This window comes from Labrus mixtus, chromosome 18 (assembly GCF_963584025.1).
Source record: "Labrus mixtus chromosome 18, fLabMix1.1, whole genome shotgun sequence".
Classification (NCBI taxonomy): Eukaryota; Metazoa; Chordata; class Actinopteri; order Labriformes; family Labridae; genus Labrus; species Labrus mixtus.
The window spans coordinates 10,695,078-10,707,858 of record NC_083629.1 but is presented as its reverse complement, the minus strand read 5'-3'; the positions used below and the strand labels follow the sequence as shown (position 1 = coordinate 10,707,858).

The 12,781-nt window shown below is 40.9% G+C and overlaps 2 protein-coding genes across 6 annotated transcripts in view; one reads left to right on the top strand and one right to left on the bottom strand.

Annotated features, from left to right (window-relative positions):
- The window catches only part of si:ch211-195o20.7 (cytospin-A), a 404,502-nt gene that overhangs the window by 44,375 nt on the left and 347,346 nt on the right, over positions 1 to 12,781 (top strand). The gene's annotated exons all lie outside the window — the stretch shown is intronic.
- Positions 1 to 12,781, bottom strand: part of LOC132993457 (AT-rich interactive domain-containing protein 1B-like) — a 173,160-nt gene that overhangs the window by 126,746 nt on the left and 33,633 nt on the right. The gene's annotated exons all lie outside the window — the stretch shown is intronic.

Genomic DNA, 12,781 nt, shown 5'->3' with positions numbered 1-12,781 from the left:
GTGTGTTGGATATTACTGCTGGCGCGTCCCAGGCCGTAACCCTAATGAGGGACACATGGATAAGCCGGGGCATTCCAGAGCTGTGCAGTCAAAAAACTAAGTGGCGAGGGCAAAGCAACGCCAAGTACCGATGCTGCATTTCATGGTGGATGTGGGAGAGAATGTGAACAGGGAGTGCGTGTAACAAGCTGGCACCAACACAAATGTAGTCCAAATCCCTCCTTGTCGTTTGTTATGACTACAGACAGCGCCAGGTGCTCCTTACTCCTCTACGGATTTCCTATGGTGGATGGGGTTTTCTCTCTCTCACACACACACACACACACACACACACACACACACACACACACACACACACACACACACACACAGCCAAGTACAGACTATTAAACAACATTTAAGACTGATGGTGAGGCAATTTAAAGAGCACTTTTTATGTCACATTTTTTCCCCCATCATGTCAAGTTGCCTTTATTATTCAGTGAAGACCACAAGTCCTGCCACAAACTCAATAAACAAGCACACAGGCTGCAATTTGGGTCGTGTGTACAGCGCATAGTCCACCTCCAGCTTCTACTCTGGGCCCTAAACTTTGAAATGCCCCTTTAAATCTCTTTGGCAGGCTTGGCAAAGTAAAACGCTCACTTCGAGTGATTTATATCTCAAATGATGGTATTACAGGGAACTCCGGCGTGACGTTACTCCTACACTTCTGTCTTGTCAGATCAAAAGCACAGAGCACACATCCAGAGTTGTAGTTTTACGGTGATGGTTATGAGTAGGAAAAAGTACTCATGAAAGCCCTGTTGAAACTGATAGTTTGTGTAAAATAAAGGGAAATCGGATCCTGCTTCAAGGGCCAAGTTGAGAGTCATACATTTGAAATAGTTTTGAAGAGTAACTTCCTTTGAGTGGGTGTAAAAAAAAAAAAAAAAGAAATCTTCTCTTGACTCTGGCAGAAGCTTTTTGACTCTCTGAATAGAGATGATTGGACTATGTAGAATACTTTTCACTTCAATGGAAATCTGATTAGAAAGGACAGGTCTGTGTGTGTAAAGAGTGTGCGCTGTGCTCAGAGTGTGAGAGTGTCATTAGGCCGATGAGAAAGACAGACAGGGTGAGATCAGTCTAGCTGGCAGAGAGGTTAATAGCATGGCCCCGCTCATGCCAACAGCACCGTCGGATTCATTACTGCCAGCCAGGGCAGCACACACGCACACTTACGCACACACCAACAGACATCATACTCACATACCCATGTACTTAAATGAATGCACATGAATCCAAGTTGGCAGTAAATAGGGAATTGTTAAACTAGGAAAGACAACTATGCTTGTATACACACACACAAATACACCCAAAGCACTGTCTTTAGATTTGGATCAAAGCTGCTCTGATAAAACAGCAGCGACTCTATCCAATGATCAGTGATGACAGCCTAGAATAACACAGTGGGTCTCATACTGTTCTGGGATTGGCAAGGATTAGGTCGCCATGGAGATCAAGACCAGACAACTGTGGGTGGGTTCCATCCTGAGACTAATACAATGACAGGCAGGCAGACAGATATGGACAGACATTGACAGATAGACATAGAGGAGTAGATAAACAGATAGGTGTAGGCAATGAGAAAGACAAAGCACATAAAAAAGGTTATCAGAGAATTGTTCTTTAGGTTTGAGCCGCCAAAAAAAATCGTCTTGGCGCTATAAATATCCTAATAACAAAGCATGAAAGGCATGTGAATAAATAATAAACTACACCAGTTTCTGTTGTCTTTAACATTGCCAGTTTGAGTTGATGAGATTATGCATTTAAAAATACACCTGGGACCCAGATAGCAAGCGTGTTGGAATGAGAAAGCTGAGAAAGCTAAAAAAAAACAAAAAACATGTAACGTAGATTTGCTGTCTTTGCTCTATATTAGGATAAAGTGTCATGTGCTGACTGGACGGGTGAAAATAGGTCTGAATTGAAAAAAATGTCATGTGATTCTTATTTCATGATTTTTAAGTGGGTAAAATTCCAGAATTCTTACTGCATTCAGTACGGTACTGGTGTGCAAAATACAGGTGTCATTAGTATCACTGACACTATTTTTGGTAGATTCAGGGCCCTTGCACTGTGCATGCTGGCTCACTGTAATGGCTTACTGGGACTCTTAAGTGGCACAGAGCCAATGGAACATCATTAATCTAATAAGTGCTCTAACACCTGTGTATCTCCTGCTATGACAAGCCAAAATATCTGCTGGTCTATTAGCACTGTAACTTATGTGACTGGCAACTTTTTGCAGCTATAATAGGACATTTTGAATTTGATAAATATTTAAATATGTGGTGACAAATCTGTCTCCTTGACTCATCTATAGGTGAAAAACATTTTTTTTTTAAAAGTCTGAATTGATTCAGTCAAATGCAAATTTAAAGTCAGACTATTTGACTAGTCTAAAGTTTGGAGAACATTCAGAATACAGTCAAAATTCTGCACAATTAATTGAACATGGCTACACACGGGATCAAAGTGCCCTGTGGTCCAATCAGTTTTCCGACTGGGCTAAAGTTAACAACACCAGCCTTCGGTCGTCCTTGCAGGTTACAGTGAATGTGAATATGCATTGCTTTGGTCAAGTGGTTATATGCCAGTTTAAACTGACATAGACCAGAACTTGGTTGGCTGTGGCTCAGTTGGTACTGTAGAGTTGGTCGTCTGGAAGGTTGGGGACTTGATCCATGTCCGATGTGTCCTTGGGCAAGACGCTTAACCCCGAATTGCTCCCACTGCTTCGTCAGCGGTGTATGAATGGGATTAGTTACTTCTGATGGTCACTTAAGATAGCAACCTCTGCCATCAGTGTGTGACTGTTTATATATGGGTAGGTGTGACCTGCAGTGTAAAAGCCCTTTGAGTAGTCAGAAGACTAGAAAAGTGCTATACAAGCTTAAGTCCATTTACAATTTAACTTGATTTCCATTTTCTAGATTTGAATACTGCAAAACCCCCTATGAGATGCTATTAATTCACTATGCTCGTTTAGATCCAGGTAGTAAAGCATTATGGCAGTATAGAAGTAGCCATTGAAGCTACAGCCCCTGCTATTGGCTGGCCACTACTTTACATAGCGTATGCTTTACATAGCTTGTGACTAGCATAGAGGCCAGAATTGATTAAATCATTAATGATAAGTTTAACCGACTAGTAATCCTGGTTCCGACTCTTAAAGCTTCTGATTTTATTTGTTTATATACTGTTTACAAAGCACAAAAAGCATCATGTGTGTGTAACAAAATCCAACATCCACACAGAGATTCAATGCTAAGGACTAAGACAATCAACATTGGACTGCCAGACACAAACTTAACAGGCCATTATCATTTCTATAGATGGATACATTGGAGAGAGTTTATCATTAATTACCAAGAAGATGGGTACTTCAACAAAAACAATATATCCAGGAGAGCTCTTTGTAAAACGTTTGAGGGTCATTCAGGAGTTTTTTGATTACACATTAACCGATTAGCAGAAGTGCTGCATGGCCTGTTTTTATACCAACGCTACAGATTGCTTGTTTTAATGCTTTTATAACACAAGGCCATTTTTATTATACAAAAAGTACTGTCAATGCAGCCATGAAATCTAGTTATACTTCTTTGTTCATTGTTCTCCTTTTTAATCCGTCTGTAATAGCAACTTTTTATTACAAAAACTTGTATAGGGAACCTTTAGGAAGTGTCCGTTTTCAGTGTATTCAAGAAGAGAGTCTTGACACATCACCAAGCAAGTATGCAGTCTATCAGGTAAGAAAGCACAAGAAGAAACAGACATAGACAAACAACAACAACAAAAACCAGGCAGAAATACCATCAGTCAGTCAATCAAATAGGCAGAGAGAGAGAGCATGCAGACTGCAGGTCTAACAAGTAGCAACCTGTCACTGTGGCTTTGGGAGGGAAGAAAGAGACATTCAAATGCAGCGTCTGTTTGATCGCTTGGGGCGACTGTTTGAATGTACTGTACCTACTGAGTACATAACAAGCTCACTGAAACCTGATTCTCTTTGACTGAGAATATGCTTAGTGATAAACATGCTTGCTGTGCTGTTGCTTATTCCAATAAAAATAACTGCTGGAAGTAGAAAATAAGACCATTTTCTGCCTTTTTCTTCTACTCAGGTGTGTGGAAGTAGACAAAATAACAGAGTGATTTATCCAGAGCGTCTTGGCAGGCGCACAGTGTCAAATAAATGTCTGTAATGAAATGACAACAGATGTGAAGTGCTGTAGGGAGAAATGACGCAGAATAGACGTCCTGCGAAGCAAATAATTCACCATAAACTGCAGAAACAGTATGATGAAAACAAAAGCCTTGGCGGCATAATGAGATACAAAGACACAAATACTTACAAACACGGAGAGCAACTCAATCAAAAATCTATCAAAACAAGAGTCAGATGAAAAGGCAGACTATATCTCCCTGCTCTGCAAGTGGAGAGAATAAATAGCCCTGCTCACCCTTACCCATGCCAGTGTTGTGTGTGTATACGCACATGTGTGTGTGTGTGTGTGCCTCAAATCAGCCGTTTAAAGACCTTGCACGGAACAAGGCACTACTTGTAATTCAATCGGGCCAATGAGCAATGGACAGGAATTTTCATAATTCTGCTGGGGTGGCGATACGGCTGGCTGGCGACAGGGACCACAGGTCGACCGTTTTGAGTGACAGATGGGCTCAGCCAACCAGAGTGCTAAGCAGAGCCACCACCTCCATCCTCTTAACATACACATGACAGGCACACACAGACACCGCATTAGGAATAGCCTTATAGCATTCCAGTCGGCAAACACAGAGTCAAAAGTTATGCTTTAAATAAAAAAGGAGATAAAGAAAGAGTTTTTTTAAAAAAAAGGAAAAATGGAGGAGCTGAAAAAGAACTAGAAAGGAAACAAATGAAAGCATGAAACAGATACAGAGACACAAACAGTGGCAAAGCAAGATGTTTTTAGAGAGACAGAGATGGAGCGATAGGCAAAAGGGAGATAGAGGAATAGTGTTACAGACAGAGATACTTAAAGGGATGGATAAAGTGATGTTTCACACGATAAAGATAGAGAGAGACAGATAAAGACAGTGATGCAGACAGAGAGATATGTGCAGAGAGAGGAGCGACACAGACAAGTGTTTAAGAGAAGCAGAGGAAGAAGAGCCTATGGAGAGAGGAGGAAAATGTAGAAAGTGCTTCAGTGGAGCTGTAAATTCTCTTATACTCCCATAATTTGATGAACATATAGGAGAGGCATGCTCAGAGAGGCAGCGGCAAACAGACATGTGGATATTATACATACGATTGCACTGATTGGCACCTAGAGCACCAGGTGAACGTAATTAATCAATTAACGAGCTGGGAGAGCACAGCAGCAGTACTGAATGGAAAATGTTCCACAGCACACTATGTTGAATGGAAAATGTCACATAACTGAATATGTTAATTTAAAGCATGCCAGCTACGAAATGTATGTTAATTTTATTTTAATTTGTGTCTTTCATTTTTAAGTGCACTGTTAATGAAGAGTACTGTCTCTCAATGTAACACACAAAGGAAAAACAAGGTGACAGATGCAAAAAAGAAAGAAGAAAACAGTTTGTAGAACCTGATGGTACACTTTGCATCTTTATATAAATACACAGATGAATCCGGCACCAATAAATAAGAAGGTTGACAATTACTGCAGCTGTTTGTTTTTTTTACCATTACTTTCTATGTTCCTTTATTTTGGACAACAATATAAATGATTTATGGAAGAACCTGAGGAGGACTCAGCTACTCCACTCCTGCCGACCAAGTTCATCAACATTACAAACACAAAACTAAAATCCATCTATGTATAAGTAAATTATTAACTGCAGGCTCAGACTACATGTAATCATTACAGCCATGTTGCATTTGCAAATCCATGATTTATGAATATAGAAGAGTATTTCATAATGCAACTATTGGAGCGACTGTTGGGGCGCCGATTGCGGTGGCAGTTGCTTAGTCCAAGGGACGTTATGGACAAAAAGTATGGAAATTGGTGTGGTTACTGGAGAGGTGCCATTTCACTCACCTGAGTACTGACGAGTTGATCAAGACGCAGAACCTCCAACAGCTCAGGGGTGTCCTCTCAGCCCCCTCACTCTAACACCTCTCCATTGAAGCATGTCCATAGGTCCTGTTTGTACATGCTTGTATTTCTGGGCCTATACGTGTGAATATCGTATCTCTTAATAACAGAGTGTAAGCACCAATTTCCCCTTGGGGATCAACGCAAGTATCTAAAACATACAAACAAACAAAACTGCTGTTAACAGATTGAGCTAACTAGCTAGTAGATTATGGTTATATTATACAGCATCATGTAACAAATATGTGGCAGATGGTCAGGATTTATCTCTATTATGTCATCAGGCTGTTATTGTAACGATGTCTGAAATGTAAGATGTAAATAATGCTGAGATTACCTGATTAAGGTACCTTCATCAGAAGCTGATTTTTTTAATACAACTATCTCTGCTGAAATATGGCTGCAGCCGTCAGATCCCTCTATAGCATGTATACTAAGTCATACAATTTCCATGTACTACAGATTTAAAGCACACCAGGTGTTTGGTGTCAGAGTATTGCATCAGTTGATTTCATTGACTGGCATGTCTCCAACATGGAAGGAATAGTTTATCAGGGCAACTGCCTGTTCTGTATCACACCTCTAAACTGGAAGCTTCAAATACAGGACTTCATGTACTATATGCTAATACCCATAGTACACTGCCTCAGAGGTTAGTATGGAGGGGAACAAAATGAAATGCATACAGCTTTGAGACCCTGATCCCTCATCGTCATCATCAAACATCATGCCAATTATTTGAGGGCACACTCAAAGAAATGTGAAAAGAAATGACAGAAAAAAACTGTTTGTACCAAAGGAACTGATGAATGTCAAACCAACGCTATACCTGCTCCGCTAACATTAGCATACATTACATTAAAAGCCCAAAGTCATTGATTCAAACTGACATCTTCATATTTAATCCAGTCCAAGTTGTATTAGTCACCTGGCATCAAGCTAAACATATCTTTCATTAGTTGGATTTATTCATTCAAGGTGGAGATTGATCAAGAAGTTGTCACAGCAAGCTGGTGGCAAATAAGTCTCAAACAGCCCTTCAGCAATTTTGAAGTGCCACCACATTACTTCTAGAAGGTGTTTTATGAGGACACAGTACTGCAGGCTTATTATTGTACCTTCTGACTGACAACTGCTCTTTAAAAAAAAATAATTATACACGTATGTGTTAATCACTGCATCAGTGGAGGGATGGATGTGAATATTCAAAAGCCGACTAAATTAAAATAATTGCATTTGTAAACAGAGTGCAAAATGATGCAAAGGACGTTTTTTTTTTTCATACTCTCCAGCAGTTCAGTGAATCTGAAGCCGAACTTAAAGGCAGATAATGAAAGGAACTTTCAGCAAGGGAGCACAGCAGGAAAACAGTTAGGGAGAAATGGCACTGTTGACAGATCTGTCAGTCAAGGAATGAAAAAAGTAAACCGGCATTAAAATAACTCTGACATCTGTGGCAGTTGCCTCGTCTCTTTTTCTTCAGCTTATCTGCCATAACTGGCTGAAGCATTTCAATGATCCAACTGTAACACTTTTTCATTTGACCAGCATCGCTCCTTTTGTCTTCTGCTGTCTGATCTATCACACCTTGAAATCTCTGCCTGGGAACAAACCCTCCTTTGTTTAGACATGAACAAAGTGAACTTAGAATGTGGATCATTTTAAAGGTTGGAGGGTATTTCATTTTGTCTACTTGAAGGATCATATTTTCTACAATATCATGTCTTCTTTAATGACTGATAAACAATAACGTAATGATGGATAAACAAAGTGACGCTGTATGGTTATCATGGTTCAATAAAACATTCTGTCTTTTTTATTTTTCTTGCAGCACTTTTCTAGTCTTCTGACTACGCGAAGCGTTTTGACACCGCATGTCACACCTACACATTCACACACTGATGGCAGAGGTTTCTATGTAAAGTGACCATCAGAAGTAACTAATCCCATTCATATACATTCATACGCTGCCGACGAAGTAGCGGGAGCAATTCGGCGGTTAGGTGTCTTGCCCAAGGACACATCAGACAAGAGCTGGGGATTGAACCCTCGACCTTCCGGTTCAGAGACGACTGACTCTAACAACTGAGCCACAGCCTTCCCAAGGTTAGAGACTGATCCTACAATCATGAGCATCACATACTGGATGTTGAAGTTGTGTTTTTTACTCCTGTCATACATCAAAATGTCCTAACATTGTTTGAACATTTACATCCATTGTGTTGAGTCAGCTCCATGCTATAAATGATGTAAGTGATGATCTGAAGCTGGAGAAAAAGATTGTCAGTTATTGCTCTCCTTAGCTTTAAGTATGAAGCTAAGATGGACAAATCTACAATTAACATTTCCAGGAAAGACGGTGAAATGAATGTAAATATAATATATATCCTGTAATATCTTTGAGGAGAGATATCTACAGATAAAGTGTAAAAACATCGACTTATAGGGAACAATGGCAGTGAATGCAATTATGAAAAGCAGTTCTTTTTTTAAATGAAGTGTTTTGTAATTACATGTTCTATAAACTATTTAAAAAGAATAATTATTGAAATGACTGACAAACTCATAGGACCGTTGTCTTTCTGTCATAACTTTGTATTAGGTGTGCTTTTTTTCTTGACAATAATGAATGAGTGGTCTGTCTTGTTTTAGATCAGATGTTTTAGATCTGTGGGTACAATAAAAAAATATGCTTTTGTTTCATACTGTGAGTTTTGGATACCTAATAAGAATTCCTGATCAAATCATTGCATCTCTGAAACACTCTTTACTGCCGCCATGGTAAGGGCATTTAACTGATTATTTTCCTTTTTATGTAAAAATAAGATACATATCTTGCCAGAGAATCATAGAACTACTAAATTAAACTACTATTAAACTCTGTTTAATTGTATTGTGTATCTCATATGGTTGAACCACTGGATCATTGCTTAAAAAAACTCTGCATCACAATTGCATTAATGGCAACAAAACAGGGACTGTGGTGGTCCAGTCTGTCACTGGCTAAATCAATATTTATCCACTCTTGTCACTTGTGTAACATGCAAAGTTGACATCTAAAAAAGAAGTTCCTTTTTCTCTGAGCTGAGCTGGTGCAGTCAACAAGAGGTTATCATTGCACTCAGGACCAAAACAAATCAAGCAGCTTCTTCAGCTCTGTGTGGTGATAAGATCAGTCGCTCATCACCAGCACCACGAGCACTCATCTCGAGTATAGAGAATGAGCTGGGAACACCGTCTCTCTGGGTTGTGAATTGCAGGCGAAGGTGAGTCCCCGTAATGAAATGTGAGGCGTCTGAGGGAAGGATCAGCATCAACAGGCTCATGATTAAACATAAGGGAAGAAAGAGGGGATGCATCGGCGTGCTCGTCATCGCCCTCGTATCTCTCCCCCCAAGGTGATGCCGCTCGCTCTCTAGCGCTCTATACCTCTCTTTGATGTCTCCTTCTCTTGCTCCTCCCCCTCCTTGTACATCGGGAGGCCCTTGACATCTCAAGGAATGAGCTGCCCTTGGAGGGGTGAGAGAAAGAGCGAGTGATATACGGGACTCCAGACGATGAGCCGAGACACTGCACATCAAGCTGAGACTAAATATGACAATATAGACACAGGCACATTCAGGCAACAAAGAGAAACTAGGCTGCAGATGATTTTTTTTTTTCGCTTCATATACGACAGGTTTTCTTATTCTCAAATTTAAAAAAAACACAAGCCTGTCTATTCAAGGATTGTGACTTATCGACCTGCTGATAACATCAGCATTACACTGACGGCAACCGAAAGCGAGCAGATAGAGTAGCTTTCCACTGACAGACAAGCAGGCGTGTTTTTCTATATTTTCATCTCAGATCCTTTTCTGAAACACTACCAAATGTTGCTCTCTGCCCCCTGTCTGTCTTCCTTTATTTCCCCCGCTCTCTCTTATTCTCTGTTTTCCTGCTCACATCAATTGATGGCTGGCTGCAACTAGCGCTGCCTGTGTTGTTCCAAGCCGGCGCGTAATGGAGACATTTGGAGAGGCAGAGCAGGGCAGGTTAATGCTCTCCGTAATGTGTGTGTGAACAGCCATTTACTTCTTTTTTTTCACTTTTTATTTTCATTTGTGTATGTGCGCGTGTGTATGAATGTGTGCGCGCGTGTGTGTGAGTGCCTCTGGGCTCTGTGCCACCAGCTTCAAATGTTTTCCCCTACTAAACTCCTGACCCCAATCTGGGGCCAAGAAAGACAGAAGAAGAGAGGGGAAATTGGGAAAGAGGGAGAGTGGAAAAAAGCAAATGTGATTCAAGGATTGCAAAAATGGATCTGAATAAGAGAAAGAAGGAAGGGTGAAAATGCAGCTGCTGAAGAAGGTCTGGAAGCTTCCCCAGATAAAGTGTGAGAAAAACGAGTGAATGCATTGTTGAGCACCTGAACCTCAGAGTTTCTCAATGTTTATTCTGGAAATTAAAAGGGGGAAAAGGCTGCCCAAGACTGGATGCAACTCAAACTTAATCCAGTCTTGACAGACAGAAAATAATCCTCATTAAATTGGAAGAGGGAGAAAAAGAAAAGAAGACTTGCAATACATGTAAACATCACAATTCAGCACCAAATAGCCCTAAAAACGTCTCTTAGATCAATCATTTCAGCACACAAGGGCCTCGGCTCGTTTTTCACCGCTTGCTGTGATGACAGGCTTGAACTTGTGTAGGAGTCATGTCAATTACATCTGAACAGGGAGAAGGGAGGGAGAGAGAGCGAGGGTGGGGGGGCTTCTAGTTGAAACACGCTTGTTCACCATTAGCCGTCGACATCAGCTCGGGAGATTATACTCGTATTTTACATCCCCTGCTGCGAAGTAGTGTTGGATGCCGACGCTCTGAGGGGCTGCTGTGTTAAATGACAGTGACACAATGGATCGTGGAGTTCTCTCAGGTCAGTGTGGATGCTGTTCGCTGTGTTGAACATGAATTTGTTGTTGGTGAATTGAAGATGATGGGGTAAAAGGGTTACCTGCAGGTAGGCCTGTGTTGTCAGTAACACCTTTGGAAGGATCACAACCTCAGACGCTATCACTTATCCTTACTTTGCCTTCTTCCTTGTGTCAACACCGTGCTGTAGTGTTAAATATAACTCAAACTGTTATCTGTGGTCTGTTCAGCTACATGGTTAAGAAGTTTTATTGTGTTGTACTGAAAGCCTTTTCTATCAATTTCTCCAACCCATTTGTTTAGCCTGATTAACACAAACACATCAGTGTTGTAATAGCATTAAAACAAATGTCTGTTTATCACAAGGCCAGATGAAAACAGGAGCAAGCGGCCAAAAGATCTGCCAAAAAAAGACCTTTGACACCTTTGTCGCCTCTCTTATGTAAAAAACACATAGTAATACAACTCCACCAGGTGCCTCAATTTGGTTGTTTAATACTAATCTGTTAGTTAGCTCTTTTTCTGGAAAGAGATTGTAATGGAATGTTAAAAGTTTGTTAATATTTATGTAATAAAAAGTATCAAATTTTCAATGTGTCTGCATTATTTCACTACTACCACCCGGCGTCCCTGACGCTCAGCCACCACCGTCTGACTGTATCGTCCCCACAACCACCACCGTCCTCATTCATTCACGGCCTGCTCTGACCTCCACCTCAGAGGCAAGGAAGTATGGACAACAGGAATGTTATGCCATATGCTCTTTTGTAACGCGTCTCGAGATAACACTTGTTATGAACTGGCGCTGTACAAATAATGATTGATTGATTGACTTTGATAGGTGTAATCAGTACGCAGAGTGGCGCCGATAGCCAAGCTGTGATGTCGCGCACCCCATACAGAGTCTATAGTCGTCGTCGCAGCAGCTGTGGGTTCAAATCCGACCTCAGCCCTTTTCCTGCATGACATCCCCTACTCTCTCCTCCCAACATTTCCTGTCTCTCTTCAGCTATCCTATCCAATAAAGGCATAGAGGCCCAAACAATTTAATTAATAATCTGTACTTATCTTAACTGGTGTTTCAAAAGAGTGGAAGTCATCTAAAAATTGATTTTAAAGTCATTATAGTAATTCAGTCAAACTTTGAAGTGAGTCTCTATATACTGTGTAACAGGGCTCCGTCTTGTTCTTCTGTCCTCGTACCAATCTAACACCAAAAGTGTGTGTCTAGGTAAAGCCTTGATCATACCAATCTAGGCCTTCTCAGATCTGTTTTCAAATGTTGATGGTGTGTCATGTCTCTTCTCTCCTCTTCCTTCAAATGAAGCTCAGAAAACGAGGTGCGGGCGCAGACTTGACCTGCGTTAAAAACCTATCTCTAATCTGGAAGAAAAAACCGAGACGAATTCTCGGTGAGCCAATTAGAGCAGCGACTAATCCCCTAGTAACTCTGTAAAGACGTAAAGCATCTCCTTCTTTCCTCCCTCTCGTACTCGCTCCCTCCATTTCGCGCCGCTTTCATCTCTCTGCTCTTTTATCTTATCAATAGGCACATATAGAGCGCTGCAGACACAGAGCGCCGAGCCTGGATCTTAAAAAAAAAAAAAAAACACACTACGTTTGTGACGTTTAACAACACTTGCCGGCACTACACTAAATTATTTCAGATTCCGACATCGCCTGCCTGAGCAGGAATGATTGAGTTTACG